This window comes from Leopardus geoffroyi, chromosome A3 (genome assembly GCF_018350155.1).
Source record: "Leopardus geoffroyi isolate Oge1 chromosome A3, O.geoffroyi_Oge1_pat1.0, whole genome shotgun sequence".
Classification (NCBI taxonomy): Eukaryota; Metazoa; Chordata; class Mammalia; order Carnivora; family Felidae; genus Leopardus; species Leopardus geoffroyi.
The window spans coordinates 9546015-9571457 of record NC_059336.1 but is presented as its reverse complement, the minus strand read 5'-3'; the positions used below and the strand labels follow the sequence as shown (position 1 = coordinate 9571457).

General features: G+C 44.3%; 2 long non-coding RNA genes across 3 annotated transcripts in view; one reads left to right on the top strand and one right to left on the bottom strand.

Annotated features, from left to right (window-relative positions):
- Window positions 1–25443, top strand: part of LOC123579995 — a 297127-nt gene that overhangs the window by 177109 nt on the left and 94575 nt on the right. The window lies entirely within an intron of this gene.
- Window positions 1978–10865, bottom strand: LOC123579996. Its single transcript, XR_006703060.1, has 3 exons — window positions 10194–10865; window positions 3363–3516; window positions 1978–2559 (listed from the first exon to the last, which is right to left on the bottom strand). It is a non-coding gene; the product is annotated as an uncharacterized LOC123579996 (long non-coding RNA).

Sequence of the window (25443 nt, the reverse complement as noted above, 5' to 3'; positions counted from 1 at the left end):
TCAGGCCTTGGGCATCAGATGCTGTTGACAATGTTATCCGTGACATCCAATGAGAACCAGAATTTTAATAATTTAGGTAAGCTATTTTAGCTCTATGGTCTGTTTTCAACTTCCTATACTTGTGTCTTTTGTCCTGAAATTTCCACATAAGTGGATAGGGGAGGGCTTTTATTTTATTATGATTAGTTTTTGTCTTGCTTGATGTTCAAAGGCCCATTCAGTTTAAAGATTTTTTTTCCTTCTTCAGCTCCAGGAGATTGTGTTGTATTGTTATTACTAGTTTTATAATTTCTCTGTCTAGAATTCCTTCTTGAGGAATAATAGCAATTGTGAGTCTATGTTCTCTAGTGTTGGCCTCTGGGGTCACACTGTCTTCTTTTCCGTGTGGGAGAGCTCTCTCTGCCTCTTTCTTATAAGGACACTTTGATGGCATTAGGGCCGGGGGATAATCCCAGATAATCTCTCCATCAATTTAACCCTGTCTGCATTCTGTGCATTTTTCTTTCCCCCATAAGGCACCAGGGACAGGTTCCAGGGACGAGGGACTAGTATGTTTGGGGCCAGTACTCAGCACATTTCAGGCCCCTTGGCTCTTACTAGTTGCAGACTTTGAGGCTGGAGTTGTCTTTGCTGCTCCCTGCACACCCCCTCCTCCTTCCCTTCCCCATTTCCTCCCACCTGACGTCCCTGATGCTCAGAGCAAATCCAACACATCCGGAGTTCTGCAGCATTTCCTGTTGACCGACACTACTTTTTCTTCTTTCCGGGATTGGGTTTCATTTAACTGCGAATAAAAAAAAGTCACGTTTGGAAATTTCTGAAGTTTTCGTAGCGAGAAAGGCTATGCTTTGCCATTATAATCCCTGAAAACACCTCATTGTCTACTGTCCTTCTTAGGCTCTGAGCCCTCGGTGGCAAAGACGCTGTCTTATTTGTCTTTATTTACTTAATGCCCAGCACATGGTGTTGCTTCCACATGTTTATTAAATGAATGTCACTGTGGATTTTGTGAAATGAATTGTGTAAGGTTGTTTTAACTGATTACCCAAATTGATTAGACCGCTCTTTGCCGTGCGCAAAGAGGGTGCTCAGAAAGCCAGCGATTGTTTGGTTCCTAATTTGAAAACAATACTCAAGTTTCTATTAGTCCTGGTGGGTGGAACTTGAGCCTGTCATTAACTCTTTCTCAGAAGAGCAGATTGGAGGTGGGTAGCAGCTTTGTGGCTTTTTGGTATGCAGCTGTTCCCTTGCAAAACTTAATTTAAAAGAATAAAAAATGTACCTTGAAATCATTTTGTCTCCCTATTTATTTAATATGATTTATGCTAAATGCATTTCATATCACCATAATGTATCGGAGCTCAGCCACCACCTGTTATTTTGTAGGGGAAATAAACAAGACCTCTCTCATCAGATGAGTTAATTACACTGACATATTCACTCCTCCCCAGAGATACCATAGCGAAAATGCTGCAAAGCTCTAATTCAAACAAGCAGGCTGGAAACAAGAGTGCTGCCGTGGTACATTTTCTCTGGAAGAATCAAAAGCTCAACCCTTGTCTTGGCACTGGAGGGTGGCCTCGCCGGAATTTGTCACATGGAGGCCCATCGGGTCCTATAACAAATCTGTAGGTGAGTTGAGCTCGAACCCACTTCTCGGTAGTTTGGCACTCTTCTCCAACCTTTGTGCTTCTGAGCATCGTGAGGTCGTTTTCTTTCCCTGCTTCATCCAGAAGTTTCTTCCTCCTCCCGGGGATCTGTGTGGTGGTGGCCGTGCCGGCCGTCGGTGCCGTGAGGAGCACAGCAAAGTGTCCCCGTGAGCTCCTTCAGCCTCGGTTGGGGGGACGGCAGCCACTGGCAGCCACGGCCAATGTGGCTTTTATCTTTTGGCAAAGTCAGGCAGCCGAGTGTGGCTGGGGGGAGGCTGTTTTGGGCGTCTTAGGTCAGATTCCTTAGAAGCAGGAGCTGAGACAAGGATTCATGTGCAAGGGATTTATTGAGAATATGTTCCCGGAAGAATGGGATAAAAGGATCCCAGGGGAGCAGGGGAGGGGAGCAGGACAGGGAAGAGAAAGAAGGCAAGCAATGTGTGACCTCAGGCAAATCCCAGCCTCCTCCTGATCTGCCTGATGGGGGAAGGAGGCTCTGGAGTAGAAACCACACCTCAGAGCCTTTCCCAACTGGTGGCAAAAGGCTTGGGCCTTTGTATTCCTTTCCAGTTGGTCGCTGGCTAAGAGCCAGGTAGAAAGGGCATAAACTCCCAGGACCTAGTTCTCTTGCATGTGGCAAAAACAGCCCCAAAAGCCCAATGGCAGAAACTGGGGGGCCAGGAAGGATGGGGGCAGGGCACACGGACAGAGTATGACTAGGGTTCCGGGGCCGTGAGAAGTGCTCAGTGTCTGCCGTCTTGTGCCGAGGGCTCTGTGTCGGCAAGGTGGGAGTGCGGGCGGGGGGGCATCCTTGTCCCTCACACATTCTGGTCTACGGCATGCATTAGGCACTCTATGCCCAGTGCCTACAGCCTATACACCTTTTAGGGGCCTCCCAAATATTTGAAACCTGAAAGCAAAAAAAAAAAAAAAAAAAAAAAAAAATCAGCTTAACATATAAAGAAAAAAATTAATTTGAAAATGATTAACTTATTTATTCAACAAATATTTACTAAGCATGTATTAGGTTCCCTTGGGTTCTGGGTGTATTACAGCGACCAAAACACAAAAATACCTGCCCTTGTGATGAAAGGAGAAAGACAGTACGTGAGATAAATGTGTCTGTCTTATGTTCATAAGTCCCATAGAAGAAATAAGGCAGAGGGCGAGTCGTTGGGTGCATGGTGGCCTGGGGAGAGGCAGGGTAAGTGTACTTGTAAGTCAGGTGGTCAAGGAAGGCTTCCCTGAGAAGGTGACATTTGAACAAAGGCCTGAAGCAGGTGGGGGGATTTGCCATAAAGTGTTACGGGATAGGGTATTCATGTGAAAGGGGTAGTAATTGCAAAGATCCTGAGGCAAGGGGATGTCTGATGTGATGAGAAACAAGGAGTCCAGAGAGTCTGAGAGTGTGTGTTGGTGTGTGTGTGTGTGTGTGTGTGTGTGTGTGTGTGTATGTGTGTGTGTGTGTGTGTGTTGGGGGGGGGGTGGTATTAAGAGGAAATGAGGTCAGAGAGGAGCCGGAGCCAGGTAGTTTAGGGCTGGTAGATAGTAGAAAGGATGCTGGCTTTAATTTAACAATCATAAAAATCTTCATTACAAAAATGTATAATTTGATTCTCTCGCTTTACTACAACCCCTGCTATCAGCCAGGGTATAAGATAAGCCTACGTAATAGAGATACCCCCAATATAAAACAAAACCATGGTAGTTTACTTCTCTCCTGTACAATAGTGTGAAGGTGGGCAGGTGGTCCACAGACAGAGGCAAATCTGTTCCATGATGCCATCCAGGGGCCCGGGTTGCTTCCTTGCTTTACCAGCCTTTGAAGTCTTGTCCTTGTTGACCTTGACTAAGCAGTTCCAAGTTACTACAAGAAGGAATGAGGATAAAAGAAATGAACTCATTTCTGTTCTAAGGAATGTGATCTGGAAGTCACCCACGTAATGCCTACTCATACCCAACTGGCTGGACTTAAAGACACGGCCACGTTTAGAGATACAGGAAAGCCTTCAGCTAAATGAAGAAATAGAGAATGGATCCCGGGGGGCGATTAGCATTTCCTGCCATACATAACGATTGCCGGGATCTTGTGGCCACAAGTAAATCAAATGAGTGACTTACAGCGAAACAGGCAAACTTACAAAAATTCTTTCCACTTATTTTTAACAAAACAAATGACATTTAATGTAGAGTAGAAGTGGGCCACTTATTGTCACAATTCCTGGGAGCTCCATTCACAACTGGTGTTGTGCAATATGGCAGCCCGGGGAATGTGTGTGCATTTTAATACAGTTGATATAACACGGCAGGGTGAACCCCCATGATGAGTGCCCAGGGTTATGAAAGTCTTAAAACAGCCCCGCTCGCTTTGGTCACGCAGCATTGCAAGTCTACAAGTCGAATGTCAGCGCGCCCCAGGAAAAGTGGTATTTGCAAACTGAACTCTTGGGGAGTGGACTGATAAATCCACAAACCAATTTATTCATTTAGAGCAGGCCCATACAGCTGGCACAATAATTCAACCAGTCTCTTTCCCGGTATTGACTTACCTGAGAAACCAAATTAATTATCAGAAGGTTGCTCTGCTAAGTACGGAATTAGAAAGAAAGGAAATTGGATGGTCTTAAGGGATTGCTCTTACAGGCTTGGATAAGTCCTGGTAAATTGCTCTTAAAGAAAAAGGCATGTACTGCTCTCTGAGAGCCTGGCTCAGCCCTCAGCCCCTTCTCCTTGAACTCTGATGTTGACCCAAGTGTGCCATCCCAGGCTTTCAGTTTATACTTGTCATTATTCTATTACTTGATTTTTAAAAAATCTAAATTGTCCTTTACATCAGTGCAGTTTTAAATGTGCTGTGTTCTGGCTTTGTGGGGGAAGATATCTTACTTTCGTGGATAAATGGTAATCTTTCATCCAAGCTAATTTCCTCTTTTTGATCTTTCTTTTTATTCTTTGGTCTGACTTTACATTCCTTTCCCTTTTGCCCTCATTACTGTAGCATATCTGTCTCAAAGAGCTGGAAATAATATGCAGATGAAATCATACCCTCTTTTCACCCTAGTGGCTGGGAGCCCATGCTTCAGCCGAATTTTTGCCCCTTCCTCTCAGTGGCTGATGGTCAGAAGCAAGCCTCACTTTGCCTCAGTTTTCTTCTCTGGCAAATGGGGATAATAACATCCATGTCCCAGAGTTCTTGCAATGATTGAGTGTGTGTGTGTGTGTGGGGGGGGGGGGGTAGGTGGGTGGGGGGGGGTAGGTTAGAGGAGCAGTTCTCAAAGTGTGATTTGATCCCAGAGACTAGGATCCACAAAGGCGAAAGTATTTTTGAAATGATGCCGAAGAGGCTGCCTTTCTCACTGAGTGGACATCTGGGCTGATGGTACAAGAGCAGTGATGGGGAGATCTTCCGGAGGCTCAGTGGGACTCAAGGTGGTGGTGTATCTGGACCAGGAGCCATAGCCTGGTCTTCACCAGAATGTACTTGCAGGGAAAAAAAATAGATGCCAGTTTCACTTAAGAGCGCCCTTGAAGGGGCGCCTGGGGGGCTCAGTCGGTGGAGCGTCCGACTTCGGCTCAGGTCAGGATCTCGCGGTTTGTGAGTTCGAGACCCGCGTCGGGCTCTGTGCTGACAGCTCGGAGCCTGGAATCTGCTTTGGATTCTGTGTCTCCCTCTCTCTGCCCCTCCCCCGCTTGTGTTCTGTCTCTCTCTGTCTCTCAAAAATCAATCAATCAATAAATAGCGCCCTTGAAGTAGTAACATGTCTTAATTTTATTAAATCTTGACATTTTTAATATTCTGTCTGATGAAATGGGAGGTATATATAAAGAACTGCTGCTGTGTAATGAATTAGGACGGTATCTTTAAGAGAAAACCCTTGTTTGATTGAGCTGGGAGATGAAGTCACCATTGTTTCCAGGAAGCACCATATTTACCTGGAAGAATGAATGACAATTTATGGTGACTCAGACCTCAGGATCTGGCAGATTTTTTTTTTTTTTTTTTAATGAACAAAAGGAACCGTCCTTGCAAGGACAGCAACTAGTGATATTTGTGGCCAATGATAACATTTTTATTTTTGAGCAAAAATTAGAATTTTGGAAAACTCGAAGCTACCACTCTGAGCTCGACAGCATTCTCATACTTCAGTACTTAAAAACAAAACAAAACAAAACAAAACATTTATTTATTTATTTTGGAGAGAGAGAAAGAGAGAGCAGAGGAGGGGCAGAGAGAGAGAGAGAGGGATACAGAGATCCCAAGCAGGCTTTGTGCTGTCAGTGCACAACCCAGCGTCGGGCTCAGACTCATCAACTGTGAGATCATGCCCTTAGCTGAAATCAAGAGGCGGACGCTTAACCAACTTCTGATGAGATGGTAGGGTAGGAAACGCACCAGTATCTGGAATAACTTTACAACTTGGTAAGTCTGTGTTTTCCAGGTGACCAGTCTCTGCTATTAGAAAATCAGGCATGTGTAAAAGATCCATTCAAATTGCAAGATAGAGCAAATGGATTTTCCTGTTAATCTGAAACGCTTTTTGATTTCACATTGCAATCGACTTTATTACCTGTTGAGTTTTGGTGTAGTATCAGAGGAGAGCATCCATTCTTATCTGAAAATCTTAAAATAGTCTTCTCTTTTCGAACCACATACTTGTGTCCGACTGGATTTTCCTCGTATACTTATTTCAACCAGAACAACATATCACAACAGACTGAGTACGGTGGTTGGGGGGGGGGGGGGTAGGACAATGTAGCCAGCGTCTGAAACCACACTTTAAAAATGTGCCTCCACGGGGGCACCTGGGTGGCACAGTCGGTTAAGCGTCCGACTTCAGCCAGGTCACAATCTCGCGGTCCGTGAGTTCGAGCCCCGCATCAGGCACTGGGCTGAGCCTGTTTCCGATTCTGTGTCTCCCTCTCTCTCTGCCCCTCCCCCGCTCATGCTCTGTCTCTCTCTGTCCCCAAAATAAATAAACATTAAAAAAAAAATTTTAAAAATGTGCCTCTCACTACAAAAATGTTTTCAGAACTCTAGTTACATTTTTATAAGCATAGGGTGTTTATGTTAACATGGAATGGGTTTGCTATTATTTATTTCTATTATGTATTATTATTAATATATTATGGTTTTAACACGAATTGGTAAATATATATTTGGAAACCTTCCTGGTTTTAACTCCTCTTGTGGTAAATATTGATCGCTCTATGCCATACAGACAAAAGCTCTTTGGGAAGCTAAATAGTTTGTGAAAGTGTAAAGGCTTCCTGAGACCTAACATTTGAGAATTTCTGGCTTAGAACACTGCTTCTCACCCAGTAAAAGATATCTTATCCCTAACTCTTTAATTATCTAGTTATTCACAGAACTACAGTGCTTATTCCTAAATTATGCATAACGATCGTCATCGTCGTCATCGAATTTTATTGAAGATTTGTTTTGTGCCAGACACTGTGCTGTCTGCTTTGCATATGTTACCTAATATGATTTTTGACAAAACATGATGAGATGGGCACAATTCTTAGTTTTATTGTACAGATGAGGAAAATGAGATACAGAGAGGTTAGGTAGCTTGGCCAAGGTCACACAGCTAGGCAGTAGCAGAAATGAAACCCGGGCAATCTGATTCCTAATCTGCCTGTCCCAGTCTGGCCCTAATGACTTTTTTTTTTTTTTCCTGATGAGGAGTGTTTATTTTGTTCCTTCATTTAGAATGTCTCCCACTGATTGAACATACGATCAGAGTTTGCCCTTCCTACCCCACCCCAGGGGGTCTCTCCCCAGTGCTTCCTAGGGACCCACCAAAAATGCCTTTCTGGAGGTCATGGCCAATTCCATCAGCAGCCGGCCCCCACGGTCTTCCCCTTTCCCCCCTTCATTAGCGTCTGCTCATTATACCACCACTGGAAAGAGTGATTCCACTCTGAGGTATGGGTGCCCTTTGCGTATGAACCCCTCCCTTATTACCTCTGTGATGTCACCAAGTGCTGGGTTCTCTCTGGACCAGCTACCTAATTTGTGGGGCTTTTCCTTCAAACATTAAACATGATTAAAATGTCAAGATTGCAGCAGCAGGGTGTTGATCAAGTGGGGGTGGTCCCAGCGGGGCGGGAGCGGGGGTGCACAGGTCACAGCCATACCAGGGACCTGTGATATTCTGTTAGCATTTTATGGGTAAAGAAACTTAATATAGAAAGAAAATTGATCGTTTTATTTTCTGAAAAGCATGACAAGCATGATGTATTCATCAGGACTCATTCACTTACCGGTTATAGAAAAATCAAGCTATCTTAAGCAAAAGAGGGACATTTGTTGCCTTCTTGAAGCAAACCATGGGCAGGATGGAGCAGCTAGTTTCAGGCATTCGTGGATCAAGGGCGTTGACTCAGTCTGAAGTTTCACTATTAGTCTTATCCCTGCTTCTCTGACTGGCCTTGGCCTTAGACTTACGCCATCCCTGGACCGACCGCTGTGGCCAGGGGATATGATGGGATCATTGGCCCAGACTGCGTTCATTCACGTGTTTAGGAAGGGGAAGGGACTTATGTGACCAAGAGCCACCCCCAGAACAAGTTGGAAGAGTAGGAGAGGAGCCATTGGCCCCAAGAAGGGGTAGCTGTCCTGGGTAGAACCCTTATAACAAAGCCATGCCCCCCCCCCCCCCCCAGAACTGTCCTTTGCAGAAATGGAACCTCGATGTTGGCAAAGATTTAGTGTAGCGAGAGCAAGGGTGGTGTAGTTTGAGAAGATCTGTTAAGAAAGGGCCTCAGGTAAGTGCTGATGTTAATATCCTACACGATTTGGAAATCCAGAAAAAAGGTAAAATCCGCAGAACCCCCCCCCCCCCCCACATCCTTTGAAAGACATATAGACTAAACCAGTGGATCATGTTCATGTTTGTTTTAGATTTTGGGGATCCTGCCAGTGGTTATCAGTGCCAGGGGGGGTGATAAGACAGTTTCTATTTCCAAACTCATAATTGCGGAATGCATGTTACCAAGATAAAGATAAAAACAAACCCTGACCTGGGAATTTTATCTGTCAGATCACTATATTGCATGATTCATTTATTGCAAAACACATCTCATACAGAAAGCAAATATGCAAAGAACACTCACATGAGTTATGAAAATTGGCCCTCCTCCATGAACTGGTGGCCTGGAAATGATGAACCCAATGAGGAGTTACCAGGCTTCTATTTATGTACATCCTTTGTTTTGCACCAAAGGTAGTGCCTTTGCAGGCAGTCTATGTTTGTTCTCCCAACCTCCAAGTGGAGGGAGCAGAGGAAATGGAGTCTCCGAGGATATGGGGAGGGCCACTTGCTTCAGGGTGGGTGGAACCAATGAGAAGTCTGATTTGCTGTGGTTCAACGATTTCTTAAAATTCTTTGCAAGGCTGACCTATTTCGAATTCCTTGAGCCTATAGTCTGAAAGGTCATTAATCTGGGCTCGGCTCACCATGCCGAGGCTGAAGACTTCGGTTCTTAAATGCCAAAGGTGTGTCGGATTGCCTTTCGAAATGTTGGTATCTCTACTCAGGTGTGCCGTGGATAGTAGACAGCAGTTTCTTTTCTCATGGAAACATTCAGCCAACCAAAGAACCACCTGTGTTGTTTTTCTGGGCCCTTTGGATCTTGGCCATGGATTAAAAAGACAAACCAATCTCCCACGCATGCTTTCCTTTTGTCAAGTACAGGGACAAACAGGTATGTGTTTGCCAAAAGGTTGGCAGCATTAAATGTACTTCCTGGGAGTAAAGCTGGAGGAAAAAAATGAAAGTGCCGATTTACTCTTGTCCCTCATTTCCACGTCTCCCATTTGCTTTAGCATGAAGCTCCTTGTTGTTACATCCAACGGTCTTTCGGATGCTCTGTTTCCTCCACCAGTCTTACCTCTTGCTTCTCCCTAACTTTAGCTTTGACCTCCAAGAACCTTGGTTCACTCGTGGACCTCTGTCAGTGCCATTCTCTACCTTCTGACCTGGCAAATTCTTACCAGCTCTTCAAGTGTCAATTCAGGGGTTCCTTCCTCAGGAGGCCCTCCCTGACTCCCCAAGTCCGAGGTAGGGACTCCTCCTGGTGTTCCCACAGCAACTGGTGTTTCCTCAAGGACCCACCCCCTCTGAACTTCATTGCCTGTTGACTTACCTTTCTTCACCTGTTCCTGCCTTTTCTTCCTTTTTTCCTCTTTCTCCCTCGCGTCCTTCACCTTCTTCACTTGAATGCATTTTCCTTGTACAAAGTCAAACATCACAGATGCTGGACAACGTGTGGGATCCCTTTCGCTGGTCTGTCTAGGTCCACATCCCCATCAGCCTGCTCCGTGTCCTGGGAGGCTGACCATGGGGTCTGCAGCGATGGGCTCTCTGCCTTCCAGTTTCCTGTTGGGCTTGGCCAGTAAGGGCACCAAAGAAGATTGAGGGTGGGAGAGAAAGAGTTTGGGGTGTTTCCCCCACCTCCCTCCCCTCTGCATGTCCATGGGATGGTTGTCACTGTAAAACAGGCCACAGGTCCCCTTGGTATTCCTCTCCATGCAGTTACCTTTCTCAGTTCTGGTGGCACTTTTTCTTCTTGTCCCGTCAGGCCTGGGGGTGTTAATGGTTGCCACTGTCACTGTTCTAGATGAACTTATTGCTTCGCCCAGACACTGCCTCAGTCTGTGTAGACAGTTCCTTTATTAACTGGTTCTTATACCACACAGTTGGGAGTGTGCACCCCTCTCTTGCTGAGACCCTGACTGAGCCTTGCTCCTGGCCCTGGTCCCTGCCACCTTCCCCAGGGGCCACTCCAGTGACCGTGACTACATAACTGTGACTTCCACAGCCCGGAAGCTCTAGGTTCTAGAACAGCGCTGCACACACATAGGAGGGGTTCGGTAAATGTCAGCTAACGGCTGCTGTTGAGTCTTAAGCTCCCAGGAGAAGATGGGTTAACAGTTGCTAATTCCAGGCAAACACTCGTTCCCTCTGCACCTCATAAAGATGAGACAGCATCACAGTTATCAGAGTGGAAAATTCCTTCACTGTTGTGGCAGCAGGTAGCCATTATGTGTTCCTGTGGAAGACTCAGGAATGGGCATAGAAACAATCCACTGTATACCATGAAAAAGTGAAAGCATATTCTTTTCCTTGGAAACAAGATCGGCTTCTGGAAGCTTCCACTCCAACACCCATCCATCTAAACCGTCTCTCCAAGGACATGAGTAAGATGCAATTTGTTTCATAATAAGCCTCAGGAGCTTACTTTAAAGACATGATTACCCAGAAGGCAATGAGAGCTGTCTACAATGTCTTCTGTTTCAAGAACATTTCTTATCCTAAAAAGAAAAAAAAAAAAAAAGGAAAAAAAAAAAAAGGATAAGCTCCAAAGCTTCGCTGGAAATTCTGGCTTGTGAATTATACACAAAATAGAAAGTTTGCATATCTGTGATTTATCCTGACTTGGACCTCATTCCCCCAATTAGAGTGCTCAAATACAGAGCATAAGACCCAAATGGAAGCCCACTTACCTGTCAGACCAGAAGTAATGCTGTAAGCTGACAGTCTTTATTCTACTGTGGTTTCATCACAGGGCCTATTTCAAAACCAAGTTGGGACTTTGCAGAACAAGCCACTGTCATGGCTGCCTTTAACGGTGTCCTTATCACGTACTGCGCATGTCTTATCTCACCCCGCCTGAGACCAGCATCACAAGAGGACGTGCTTAGCATCCTATAGATACTTAGAGACAGGAGGAACTTCTCCAGCTGAGTGATGGTGGCCAGGACTTCTTCTGCAGCCCAGGTTCTTTGCTGCTGTGCCTGTTGCCTTCCAAGGCCTCTCCATTTATCTGGGTGGAGGGTAACACAGCCAAGCTCCCGGCTGCCTCTCCACCTTGGTACTCACTTCTACTTTGTACTTATCTCGTTGTGTTGAATTGATTCACCCTCCAAGGTCATTCAGATGAGCATGAGCCATATTTGGCCCACACCCGACTCCCCTTACAAGGTCCTTAAAACTTGTGAAATTTTAGGGGTGCCTGGGTGGCTCAGTCGGTTAAGCATCTGACTCTTGGTTTTGGCTCAGGTCGTGATCTCAAGGTTTGTGGGGTCCAGTCCTACATCGGGCTCCGTTTGGGAGTCTCTCTCTCCCTCTTTCTGCCCGTACTCCTTCCTCCAAATAAATAAACTTTAAAAATTGGGCAATTTTACTGAATCACATTTTAGGGTTACTCATTAACGTCTCTGGTTATATGTAACCCCCGGCAGTTTGGGTCCCGGTGGGCTTCTTCACAGAAGGGAGGGACTCACTGTCAAACAATCTAATACCTGGATCCTTGTCTTCTGCTCTTTAGACTGGTGGAGGGAACACTCAAGAGAGTAAATACTCCTCCTCCAAGCCCCACGTCTTCACTCTCACCAAGCTTTCCCACATCTGACTCTCCTTTCCCTTTGAAATATCCTTGTTTTACCCATTTGCATCAGCTGGTTTCTTTAGGGCACAGGTGTCCTGACTTAGAAATACAAGGGTTTACTTTACCACCAGGCACTGGTTTTGGTGAGGTTCACCTTATTCCAGAACAGGATCGCTATTGATGTTTTGACCGTGATAATTTCCTGTGGTGGAGGCTGTCCTGTGCATCGTAGGCTGTTCAGCAGTGTCCCTGTCCTCTACCCACATCCCACCCAGCGTGACAAACGAAAATATCTCCAGACATTGTCAAATGTCCTCTGGGGCCAAAATGGTCCCTATTTGAGAACCACTGCTGTAGTGAATGACAAGTGGCACCTGCATCAATACAGGAAGCATGACCATAGCAGCACCTCCCTGCATGACAAGACTGTCAGGAGCATGCTCAGTGGGTTCCATGATTCTTCTCCAAGGACAAGGCATTTCACAGCCCCTGAGGCAAGAATCCCAGTGGGTCTTTTTCCTTTCACCTTTTATGCCTGAAGAAACTCAGAGCCTTGGCACATTCATTTCTACATGGGTGGTGTTTCAAGCTGCAATAAAATCTTGTAGGGGCGACCATATCTCAGTGTATCGCTTCGTTCAATCTTTCCAGTAACCACAGTATAATTATTATGATGATTCTATTCCATAAAGAAACTTAGAGAGGAAAGCCACATAAGTCACATAGATAGGAGGTCACGGAGCCAAGTCTTGAGGCTGAGTCTTTTTTTTTTTTAATCTTATTTTATTATTATTTTTTTTAATTTTATTTTTTCAATTTACATCCAAATTAGTTAGCATCTAGTGCAACAATGATTTCAGGAGTAGATTCCTTAGTGCCCCTTACATATTTAGTCCATCCGCCCTCCCACAGCCCCTCCAGCAACCCTCTATTTGTTCTCCACATTTAAGAGTCTCTTATGTTTTGTCTTTCTCCCTGTTTTTATATTCTTTTTGCTTCCCTTCCCTTATGTTCACCTGTTCTGTGTCTTAAAGTCCTCATATGAGTGACGTCATATGATATTTGTCTTTCTCTGACTAATTTCGCTTAGCATAATGCCCTCTAGTTCCATCCACGTAGTTGCAAGTGGCAAGATTTCATTCGGTTTGATGGCCGAGTAATACTCCATTGGATATATACACCACATCTTTATCCATTCATCCATCGGTGCACATTTGGGCTTTTTCCATACTTTGGCTATTGTCGATAGTGCTGATATAAACATTGGGGTGCATGTATCCCTTCAAAACAGCACACCAGTATCCCTTGGATAAATACCTAGTAGTGCAAATGCTGGGTCATAGGGTAGTTCTGTTTTTAATTTTTTGAGGAACCTCCATACTGTTTTCCAGGGTGGCTGCACCAGTTTGCATTCCCACCAGCAGTGCAAAAGAGATCCTCTCTCTCCACATCCTCTCCAACATCTGTTGTTGCCTGAGTTGTTAGCGTTAGCCCTTCTGACAGGTGTGAGGTGGTATCTCATTGTGGTTTTGATTTGTATTTCCCTGATGATGAGTGATGTTGAGCATTTTTTCATGTGTCGGTTGGCCATCTGGATGTCTTTGGAGAAATGTCTATTCATGTCTTTTGCCCATTTCTTCACTGGATTATTTGTTTTTTGGGTGTTGAGTTTGATAAGTTCTTTATAGATTTTGGGTACTCACCCTTTATCTGATATGTCATTTGCAAGTATCTTCTCCCATTCTGTCGTTCGCCTTTTAGTTTTGCCGATTGTTTCCTTCACTGTGCAGAAGCTTTTTATTTTGATGAGGTCCCAAAAGTTCATTTTTGCTTTTGTTTCCCTTGCCTGCAGAGATATGTTGAGTAAGAAGTTGCTGTGGCCGAGGTCAAAGAGGTTTTTGCCTGCTATCTCCTCCAGGATTTTGATGGCTTCCTGTCTTACATTTAGGTCTTTTATCCATTTTGAGTTTATTTTTGTGAATGGTGTAAGAAAGTGGTCCAGGTTCATTCTTGTGCATGTTGCTGTCCCGTTTTCCCTTGTTCTCTTCCCTTGCTGAAGAGACTGTCTTTATTCCATTGGATATTCTTGCCTGCTTTGTCAAAGATGAGTTGGCCATATGATTGTGGGTCCATTTCTGGGTTCTCTATTCTGTTCCATTGATCTGAGTGTCTGTTTTCGTGCCGGTACCATACTGTCTTGGTGATTACTGCTTTGTAGTACAGCTTGAAGTCCGGAATTGTGATGCCTCTGGCTTTGGTTTTCTTATTCAAGATTGCTTTGGCTATTCGGGGTCATTTCTGGTTCCATACAAATTTTAGGATTATTTGTTCTAGCTCTGTGAGGAATGCTGGTGTTATTTTGATAGGGATTGCATTGAATATGTAGATTGCTTTGGGTAGTATTGACATTTTAACAATATTTGTTCTTCCTATCCAGGAGCATGGAATCTTTTTCCATTTTTTTTGTGTCTTCTCCAATTTCTTTCATATGCTTTGTATAGTTTTCAGTGTATAGATTTTTACCTCTTTGGTTAGATTTATTCCTAGGTATTTTATGGTTTTTGGTGCAATTGTAAATGGGATCAATTCCTTGATTTCTCTTTCCGTTGCTTCATTGTTGGTGTGTGTGTAGGAATGCAACTGATTTCTGTGCATTGATTTTATATTTTGCCACTTTGCTGAATTCATGAATCAGTTCTAGCAGTTTTTTGGTGGAATCTTTTGGGTTTTCCATATAGAGTATCATGTCATCTGCGAAGAGTGAAAGTTTGACCTCCTCCTGGCCGATTTGGATGCCTTTTATTTCTTTGTGTTGTCTGATTGCTGAGGCTAAGACTTCCAATACTATGTTGAATAACAGTGGCGAGAGTGGACATCCCTGTCTTGTTCCTAACCTTAGGGGGAAAGCTCTCAGTTTTTCCCTATTGTGGATGATATTAGTGTTGGGTTTTTCATATATGGCTTTTATGATGTTGAGGTATGATCCTTCTATCCCAACTTTCTTCAGGGTTTTTATCAAGAAAGGATGCTGTATTTTGTTAAGTGCTTTCTCTGCATCTATTGAGAGGATCATATGGTTCTTGTCCTTTCTTTTACTGATGTGATGAATCACACTGATTATTTTGCAAATATTGAACCAGCCCTGCATCCCAGATATAAATCCCACTGGGTTGTGGTGAATAATTTTTTTAATGTATTGTTGGATCCAGTTGGCAAATATCTTGTGGAGGATTTTTGCATCCAAGTTCATCAGGGAAATTGGTCTCCTTTTCAGTGGGGTCTCTGTCTGGTTTTGGAATCAAGGTAATGCTGGCTTTAAGAAAGATTTTGGAAGTTTTCCTCCCATTTCTATTTTTTGGAACAGCTTCAAGAGAATAGGTATTAATTCTTCCTTAAATGTTTGGTGGCATTCCCCTGGAAAGCCATCTGGCCCTGGACTCTTGTTTTTTGGGAGATTTTTGATTACTAATTTGATTTCTTTACTGGTTATGGGTCTGTTCAAAGTTTCCATTTCTTCCTGTCTCAGTTTTGGTAGCGTATATGTTTCTAGGAATTTGTCCATTTCTTCCAGATTGCCCATTTTATTGGCGTATAATTTCTCATAATATTCTCTTATTATTGTTTTTATTTCTGCTGTGTTGGTTGTGATCTCTCCTGTTTCATTCTTGATTTTATTTATTTGGGTCCTTTCCTTTTTCTTTTTGATCCAACTGGCTAGTGGCTTATCAATTTTGTTAATTTTTTCAAAGAACAAGCTTCTGGTTTCATTGATCTGTTCTACTGTTTTGTTTGGTTTGGTTTGGTTTGGTTTGGTTTTGATAGCATTAATTTCTGCCCTAATCTTTTTTATTTCCTGTCTTCTGCTGTTTTGGGCTTTCATTTGCTGTTATTTTTCCAGCTCTTTAAGGTGTTATGTTAGGTTGTATATCTGAGACCTTTCTTCCTTCTTTAGGAAGGCCTGGATTGCTATATACTTTCCTCTTATGACTGCCTTTCCTGCATCCTAGAGATTTTGGGTTGTGGTGTTATCATTTTCATTGGCTTCCATGAACTTTTTAATTTCCTCTTTAACTTCTTGGTTAGACCATTCATTCTTTAGTAGGATGTTCTTTTAATCTCCAAGTATTTGTTACCTTTCCAAATTTTTTCTTGTGGTTGATTTCAAGTTTCATAGCATTGTGGTTGGAAAATATGCATGGTATGATCTTGATCTTTTTGTACTTCTTGAGGGCTGATATGTGTCTCAGAATGTTCCATGTGCACTGGAGAAGAATGTATATTCCGCTGCTTTAGCATGAAATGTTCTGAATATATCTGTTAAGTCCATCTGGTCCAGTGTGTCATTCAAAGCCATTGTTTCCTTGTTCGTTTTTTGATTAGATGATCTGTCCATTGCTGCAAGAGGAGCGTTGGAAGTCCCCTACTATTATGGTATTATTATCAGTGAGTTTCTTTATGTTTGTGATTAATTGATTTATATATCTGGGTGTTGTCACATTTGGAGCATAAATGTTTACAGTTGTTAGGTCTTCTTGGTAGATAGACCCCTTGATTATGATATAATGCCTTTCTGCATCTCTTGATACAGTCTTTATTTTAAAGTCTGGATTGTCTGATATAGGTATGGCTACTCTGGCTTTCTTTTGTTGACCATTAGCATAATAGATGGTTCTCCATCCCCTTACTTTCAATCTGAAGGTGTCTTTAGGTCTAAAGTGGGTCTCTTGTAAACAGCATATAGATGGATCTTGTTTTCTTATCCATTCTGTTACTCTATGTCTTGATTGGAGCATTTAGTCCATTGATGTTTAGAGTGAGTACTGAAAGATATGAATTTATTGCCATAATGTTGCTTGTAGAGCTGGAGTTTCTGGTGGTGTTCTCTGGTCCTTTCTAGTCTTTGTTGCTTTTGGTCTTTATTGATTTGTTTTTTGTTGTTGTTTTGTTTTTGTTTACATTTTTTCATTTTTTCTCCCCTCAGATAGTCCCCCTTAAAATTTCTTTCAGGGCTGGCTTAACGGTCACAAACTCCTTTAATTTTTGTTTGTTTGGGAAACTTTTTACCTCTCCTTCTATTTTGAATGACAGTCCTGGTGGATAAAGAATTCTTAGCTGCATATTTTCTGATTCAGTACATTAAATATATCCTGCCACTCCTTTCTGGCCTGCCAAGTTTCTGTGGATAGGTCTGCTGCACACCTGATCTGTCTTCCCTTGTAGGTTAAGGACTTTTTTTCCCTTGCTGCTTTCATGATTCTCTCCTTGCCTGAGTATTTTGTGAATTTGACTATGATATGCCTTGTTGGTGGTCGGTTTTTGTTGAATCTAATGGGAGTCCTCTGTGCTTCCTGGATTTTGATGTCTGTGTCTTTCCCCAGGTTAGGAAAGTTTCCTTCTATGATTTGCTCACATAACCCTTCTACCCCTATCTCTCTCTCTTCCTCTTCTGGGACCCCTATGATTCTGATGTTGTTCCTTTTTAATGAGTCACCGATTTCTCTAATTCTTAAATCGTGCTCTTTTGCCTTAATCTCCCTCTGCTTTATATTATTCTCCATAACTTTGTCCTCTATATCATTGATTCTCTGTTCTGTGTCATCCATTTTTGCGGCCATGGCATCCATTCGAGATTGCAGCTCAGTTATAGCATTTTTTATTTCATCCTGACCAGCTCTCACTTCTTATATCTCCACAGAAAGGAATTCTAACCTATTTTTGACTCCAGCTAGTATTCTTATTATCATGATTCTAAATTCTGGTTCAGACATCTTGCTTGTATCTGTGTTGGTTAAGTCCCTAGCTGTCGTTTCTTCCTGCTCGTTCTTTTGGGGTGAATTTTTCGTTTGTCATTTTGAAGGGAGAAAAGTAATTAATGAGGGAAAAAATTAAAATTAAAAAAATACTAAAATTAAAATTAAAAAAATATTAAAATTAAAAAATTGAAAACACACACACACACACACACACACACAAAATCGAATAAATGATGCTAGATCCTAGGTGTGTTTTATTCTGGGTGTTGAAAGGGGCTTGATAGATTAGAGACAAAAGGGGAAAGAAAAAGGAAAAGAAAAGGAAATTATTTGAAGCTTTGAAAAAATGAATACACTGAAGTAGACTAAAATGAAATGATGGAAGTAAAATAGAATTTGAAAAAATTTATACACCAAAGTAAAAAATAGAGTAGAAAAAATTAAAGAAAAATATTTTTTAAAAAAATTGGAAGTAAAAATGGATTTTTTCCCTTTCTGTATTCAAGAGAAAGAAAAGAAAAGAAAAAGAGAAAAAAGAAAAAAAAAAGAAAGAAAAATGAATAGATGGACCGGCGAACAGACTGAAATATGACTGAAATTACTTCGTTTTCCGCTAGGAGTCAAACTATGAAGTGTTTTATAGCCCATAAACTAAGCGGGTGGAGAGACGTGTTCCTCAAGAGCAAGGTTGGCCCAGTTGGGCAGGGCTTAGTGTAACGGCTCCGCTCTCCACTAGATGGCGCTGCTTAGCTTCCTGGGGTGGGTTGTTGTGGCGCTTGTAGGTGCCTCTGCACACGCGCGGGGGACCAGTGACAATGGCGTCACACGGCTACCCAGTCTCTAGTATCGGAACTCTGTTCTCCCCGACCAGCAGTCGCGCACCCGTCCTTTGTCTTCGGCTTCCGTCCACTCCCCGCTTTTACGCTGTCTGGGACCAAGCCCCAGGCAGTACCTCCCTCCTGAGTTTTCTCTCTGATGTGGCTGTTTTTCCCGACCCCTTACTTCTGGGGGATCGCGGCTTTGACCCCTCCCACCCCTCTGCAGTGGGTCTCACGGAGCGATGGCTGAATGCCGGCCGCACTCAGGAACGTTCGCCCGACCGTGCTGCTGCCGGTGCCCAGAGACTGCGGCTGGGTGCTGGGCCGCCCCTGAAAAAGTTCACGGATCGTGTGGCAGCAGCATTTCAGGGATTGTGGCAAATCCCAACATGCAGACGTCTAGCCCCGGGCTTCACCACCAGCGACCTCGTTCCAGCGCCAGCGGATGTGGTTGGTCTCCCGGGTCCACTGGGGCCTTTGCCTGTCCGGGGGCCACACAGCCTCTACCAGATGTCCGCCCAACGGGGGAACCACCTCTCCCCATGTGGCCCAAAGAACCCGGGACCCCACTCTGCTCCTGGGGATTCGCCCTTCCCACCAGAGCACCGCCAGGTATCGAGCTGCGGAGTTTCAGACTCTGCGCGTCCCCTGTTTATAGTCTTAATGGAATTTAAACCCTCTCCTTTCTCCTTGCTCCCTTTTTAGTTCAGTCCCTGCGGCTGTTTCCAGTTTTCCACTTTCTCTCCGGCTGCTTTGCGGGGGGGGGGGGGTGCTTTTCTCATATTCTACCCACCCCCCCATCTCCGTCCTCTCTCCCCACACAAAAGCACCTCCCTGCCCTCCGCAGCTTCCTCCCCCAGTTCACCCCTCTGCGTCGTGTACCTGCTGAGTTCTGTGGTTTAGGTTGTGCAGATTGTTGTGTTAATCCTCAGATCCGTTTTCTAGGTGTGCAGGATAGTTTAGTGTTGGTCCGGCTGTATTTCATGGATGTGAGACACACAGGAAACTTCCATGCTGGTCTGCCATCTCGGCTCCTCCTGAGGCTAGGTCTTTCTGATTCCCAGACACCGACTGGTTGATCACCAGTTTTCCTGGAGATGCGAGAGGGTTCTGTGACTCTCTATGTTGAGGAAGAAACACAGTGAGTAAATTGAGTAGTGAAATTCAGGTCCTAGACATTTGGGAGGCTGGCTCCTTTCCAACCAATAAACCAAGGACAGTTAACTGACTGTTTTCACTCCCAGTTAAACAATGTTTTAAGGAGTGAAGAGGCCAGATTATGATCCCTCCTGCCCCCCTATCTGCCGGTCTAATTTCTTCGTCCAGTGTTCTACTTAAGGAGCAGGAAGGCTCTGTAGAAGATTGTTCCATTGCTGTTAGATAAATGTTGCCATCTAGTCAGGCTACTATGACGCCATTTTCATGTTTCATAGGCCATGTGAGGGCAGGACAACGTCTGAATTGCTTATCACTTTATTCCCAGCGCTTAGAGCTCTCAGTGAGTACTCACTGAACGAATGAACCAGTGGAATTCATGGATAAATCCTTTTTGAAGAAAAATAGATTAATGTTGACTTTTACCACTTTTCTCAGATTTTTAGTCCATAAGCAGGCATTAGCAGTGGGCTTCAAGAGGAGCCAGCTTCACCTTGTCTCTAGATAATTGATGTCGACTCTTAAAAATGTCCATGAGTGTAAGTCTCTGTTTCCAGCATATTTCTCTTGGATGAGAGCAGAGAATAATATGGTATTTCTTTAAACAGAAAGTAGGATACTCAGTATGGTTTGGGAGTACATTCACTCATCATTAAATAACACTGACACATTCCTACACAGTGGAAAGGAGTTGCCCGTTGAATTCTCTTTGGGTCCTTCCGTCTGGGTTGGGGAGCAAGGCTTACTTGATGCTAGTATAGTGTTTATCATCACTTTCTCATGTGTTAACCTCCCCACCTAACAAAGCAAGAACAAACTTCAGGCTCAGATCCTTCAGCAGCTAAGTCTAGGTAGAATTTAATAGCATTTTTTAATGTTTATATTGTGGTATATTCAAGGTGGTTATCTACTTAAGGTAAATGATTCTTGGTGTTTTGCGTTTATGGTTTTCATATAACATTTCCATTTAAATAAATTCAGCTAAGTAAAAATAAAAGGAAAGCTGATTTAAAGAAAAGTATTTCCTATCGTTATGACCGTTGTTACACAGATATGGCAAAAATTGTGTATGAGATACAGAAACGGCTAGAGTTTGGGGAATAGTGTCATGACTGTTAAGAAGAAGGATGCAAGCAGTTTGAATCCTGAATTTACGCCTCGCTGGTAGGGTGGGCTTCGGCACGTTGTTTAGCTTTTCCAAACCTTGGTTCTCCCCCAGATAGACGTGGGGATAGGACCTACGTGATAGTTTAGCTTTTCCAAACCTTGGTTCTCCCCCAGATAGTCGTGGGGATAGGATCTACATGATAGTTTAGCTTTTCCAAACCTTGGTTCTCCCCTAGATAAACATGGGGATAGACGTGCGGAAAAGACCTACGTGATAGTTTGTTTGTTACGCAACTGTAATGAGACAATGTTTAGAACGCATGGCTTATTACCTGGCCGTGTAGGAAGCACTCAAAACATGGCTGCCATTTCTTGTTACCGTTATGTCTTGTTTCTCTGTGCATTGATACTATTATTAAATGAGCTGTGGGCCAACCCCAGGGATAACAGGGGACTGAAAAATAAGCATTTTCTTATTCCCCAAACGGTCTGACTTCATTAGATCCACCCTGGAGCGGCCTGAATAGACAACAGCTCCTGCCAGTTAATTATCGTCAGATGGGTCAGCAGCCGACCCGCTCTTCTCAAACTATTGTTTTTGGCAGATGCTCCTCAGCATTTTCCTGGTTTATAAGTAACGATTTCATACAAGAAGTCACTTCCTTTAGTTTCTCTGGTGTGGATTTCCCAAATGGTTTGGGCGGGTTCTCCGAGAAGTTGCATGGCTGTAGCTACAGGTTTTATTAGGACTTCATTTTGTGGGGGAGGGCACCTGGTGATGCCTGCCTAGACATTTTCAGGCCATAAAGATTTGGGGAATGCTAGATGCTGTTGGGTCTTGGCTATCTAGTTTGTGTCGGGGGCAGATTCAAGACAGGTTTCTGGGGAAAGTCTGGGAATTCTGGCCATGGAAACCGATTGTCATAGAATCTTCTTGTTGCTGCCGTCTCATTGTTTTCCTCTCAACCCCTCTGCTATTTGGAGAATGAAGTCCAATCCCAAGCATTGTAGAGAAACCAATGGGGATGAGAGATACTTTTAAAGTACTATCAATAAGCGGGGGGGGGGGGGGTGCCTGGGGAGGGCTCAGTTGGTTAAGTGTCCCACTTCAGGTCATGATCTCACGGTCTGTGGGTTCGAGCCCCGTTTCGGGCTCTCCACTGTCAGCATGGAGCCCTCTTCAGATCCTCTGTTTCCCTTTCTCTGTACCCCTTTCCCACTTGTGCTCTCTCTCTCAAAAATAGATCAAAATTAAAAAAATAATGAAGTACTGTTAACAAGGAAAGTATCAGAGTGGAGAAGCTTGGAGGAAGGGAAGGAGGTGGTGCTTCGGAGAGGATCTCTGGATCTTGGGGGCCCACTTGCCACCTCTATGGGTGACAAGAGGAGGACAGAGTCAGAGTACGGCTCGGTGGTTGGATATGTCTCGTTGGGGGAGAAGAATCCCCTCCCAGGAGTGTCTGACACTGGATCCATCAGCATAGTGCTCTGACTACCATGGTAGGAGCCCAGAATGGCTTTGGTCAAACACGAGAACAGTTCATTTTCCCTCTAAGCCTGGGGCTGGTGTGACGGTCCCACGGTATCTGTCCCCGGACACCTTCTTCCTTGTTGCTCCTTCATGCCTGGGACGACTTCCTTGTCTGCCTGGCTCAAAATAGCTTCCCACTGTGTCTACACTTCTGCTAAGTGGGGAGACATAAATGGAGAGCCACAGGCAGAGCTTTCTGTGTCAAGGGCATGACCTAGAATTTGAAGACGTCACTTCTACTCACAGCCCTTAACAAATGTTGACCAAGCACCTCGGTTCCAGGCACCGTGAATAAGGAATACTGGATTTCTCTGTCCAGTGTAGCGGGCCAGGTAGCGTTTTTCAGGGGTGTGATCACAATTCCTTGCCAGTGAATATTCATCACATTTTGAAAAAAAAAAATGACATGTATTCATGGAGAATTGAGTACAGAGGTGACAGCAAGAGTTAGAGCGGACAAGGTCCTCCCCTCACGGAACATAGAGGCTCCTGACAATCAGCAATGAGCAAGAAAATGAGCAGACTGAAAAAGTGATTACAAACTGTGGCAAGCATCTTGAAAGAAACAAAATCTAAATGTCTCTATAGAAAATAACCAGAAAGCAAAACAACAAGGACGTGGAGGAAAAGGAACCCTCGTGCCATGCCGGTGGGAATCCAAGCTTGCACAGGCCCTGTGGAAAACAGTATGGAGCTTCCTCAAAAAGTTCAAATACCCTCTGACCCAGCAATCGCACCACTGGGTATGTGCCTAAAAAATACAAGATTGCCGATGCAACGTGTGACACGCACCCCTATGTTTATAGCAGCATTATTGACAAGAGCCGAATTGCGGAAACAGCCCAAGTGTCCGCTGATTGAAGAATGGACACAGAAGATGTGCTCTCTGTGTCCACTGGACTCTTCCTCAGCCGTAAATAGGAATGAAACCTTGCCATTTGCAACAACATGATGGAGGTAGAGAGTCGTACGCTAAGGCAAGTCAGTCAGCCAGAGAAAGACGAGTACCGTGTGATTGCACTCATATGGGGAATGGAAGGAGCAAAACAAATGAACAAAGGAAAAAGGAGAGAGCGAGAGTGAGAGAAACCAAGAAACAGAGTCGTACCTATAGAGGACACACAGACGGTCACCAGACGGGAGGTGGGCGACATAGGTGATGGGGATGAGGGAGGGCACTTGTGATGAGCTCTGGGTGATGCATGGAATTGTGGAATCACTATGTTGTATGCCTGAAACGAACAGAACACTGTAAACTATACTGGAATTAAAGTTAAGGAAAAAAAAAAAGAACAAGAAAGCATATCCTTTTTTTGTGTCAAGGGCACAAAAAATTTTTGTTAATTTTTTTTAGTGTTTATTTATTTTTGACACAGAGAGAGAGACAGAGCATGAGCGGGGGAGGGGCAGAGAGAGAGGGAGACACAGAATCCCAAGCAGGCTCCAGGCTGTCAGCACAGAGCCCGATGTGGGGCTCGAACTCACAAAACATGAGATCATGACCTGAACTGAAGTCGGATGCTAAACCGACTGAGCCACCCAGGCGCCCCAAAAGCATATCCTTTTTGATGGATGGCAGCTGAGACCGTCTGAGAAAGTGTCATTCTAAAGCTGATCCCTGGGAAGGAGCGAGTCAGGCGAAATGCAGGGGCCAGGAACCACATGAAGCAAGGGATAAGTAAATCCCAGAGTGGTGGAGGCTTATACGGCAGTGAAAAATGAAAGAGCCACAGCCACGTGCAACGATGTGGCTGCGTCTTAGAAGCAAACAGAGGAGGGATAAAAACAAGTTACCTAAGACTACACACCCTAGGGTGCTGTTTTTATAAAGCTCAGACACAAGCAAGCCTGAGTCTCGTATCATTTAGAGATGCCTCCATGCGTGATGCAACAAAATACAGAAAAGATAGGAGAGTGACAAACGCAAAATTCAGAATAACGTGTACCTGAGAGGGGGAGAGAAAATAATGAGCATATTCAAGGTCATGTTCTGTTTTAAATTTAGGTGGCAGATTCATGGATGCTGGTTTTGTTATGCTTCCTAAATTATATATGCGTTGAATGTATTTTAACATATCCAACACCGTCTACTACAGCACATGTTAAAAACAAAGAGGAGGGCTGGGGCGCTTAACTGAGCCTGGGTGGCTCAGTCAGTTAGGCGACTGACTTGGGCTCCGGTCATGAGCTCACAGTTGTGAGTTGGGTCCCGCTCTGTGCTGACAGCGCGGAGCCTGGAACCTGCTTCGGATTCTGTGGCTTCCTCTCTCTCCGCCCCTCCCCCACTACGTTCTCTCTCAAAAAAAAAATAAATAAATAAAAATAAAAAACGTTAAAAAAATTAAAAATAAGTAAATAAAAAGAGGAGGGGCACTTAAATCAGTCGTCTGCGGAATCCCATCAGACAGGTGTAAAGTGACGAGTAGCCTCAGGGCATGACCTCGCGCTTTGTGGGTTCGAGCCCCGTGTCAGGCTCTGTGCCTTGACCCTGCTTCAGATCCTGTGTCTCGCTCTGTCTCTCTCTCTCTCTGCCCCTCCCCGACTAGCGCTCTGTCTCTCTCTCAGAATAAATAAACATTAAAAAAACAAACAAAAAACCTTAAAATGAAGAGTGGGTCCGCCCTTCTGCGGTGAACTGCCACATGCTTTCCCTGCGGACAGGAGGCGCCACCACCCAGCCCCAGCTCATCACGGTTGCCCTGCAGACTTGCCGGCCTAAGGCACCCAGAACTGCCTATTTTTCTTGAGAAGTCTGACACCTGCATTTTTACAAGCAATATCGCAGTTTTTCAATGTTGGCAAGACCCCACATTTTTAAAACCTCTGTGGACAGACACTACCTTTCGGGGGCCGGGGTGGGGGGCGGGTTACTGAGCCTCTGAAATAGGGTGCCCGGAGGTGAGCACCGATTTAGTGTCCCCTTGCGAAGAAAAGTGCCCCCATTTGTTGCCACCATGCCCCCACCCAAGGCAGGCAGGGAGGAAACGCATCCTCTCTGCCTCCCCTGAGCGTGCTATTTCCAACCTGTCGCTCCA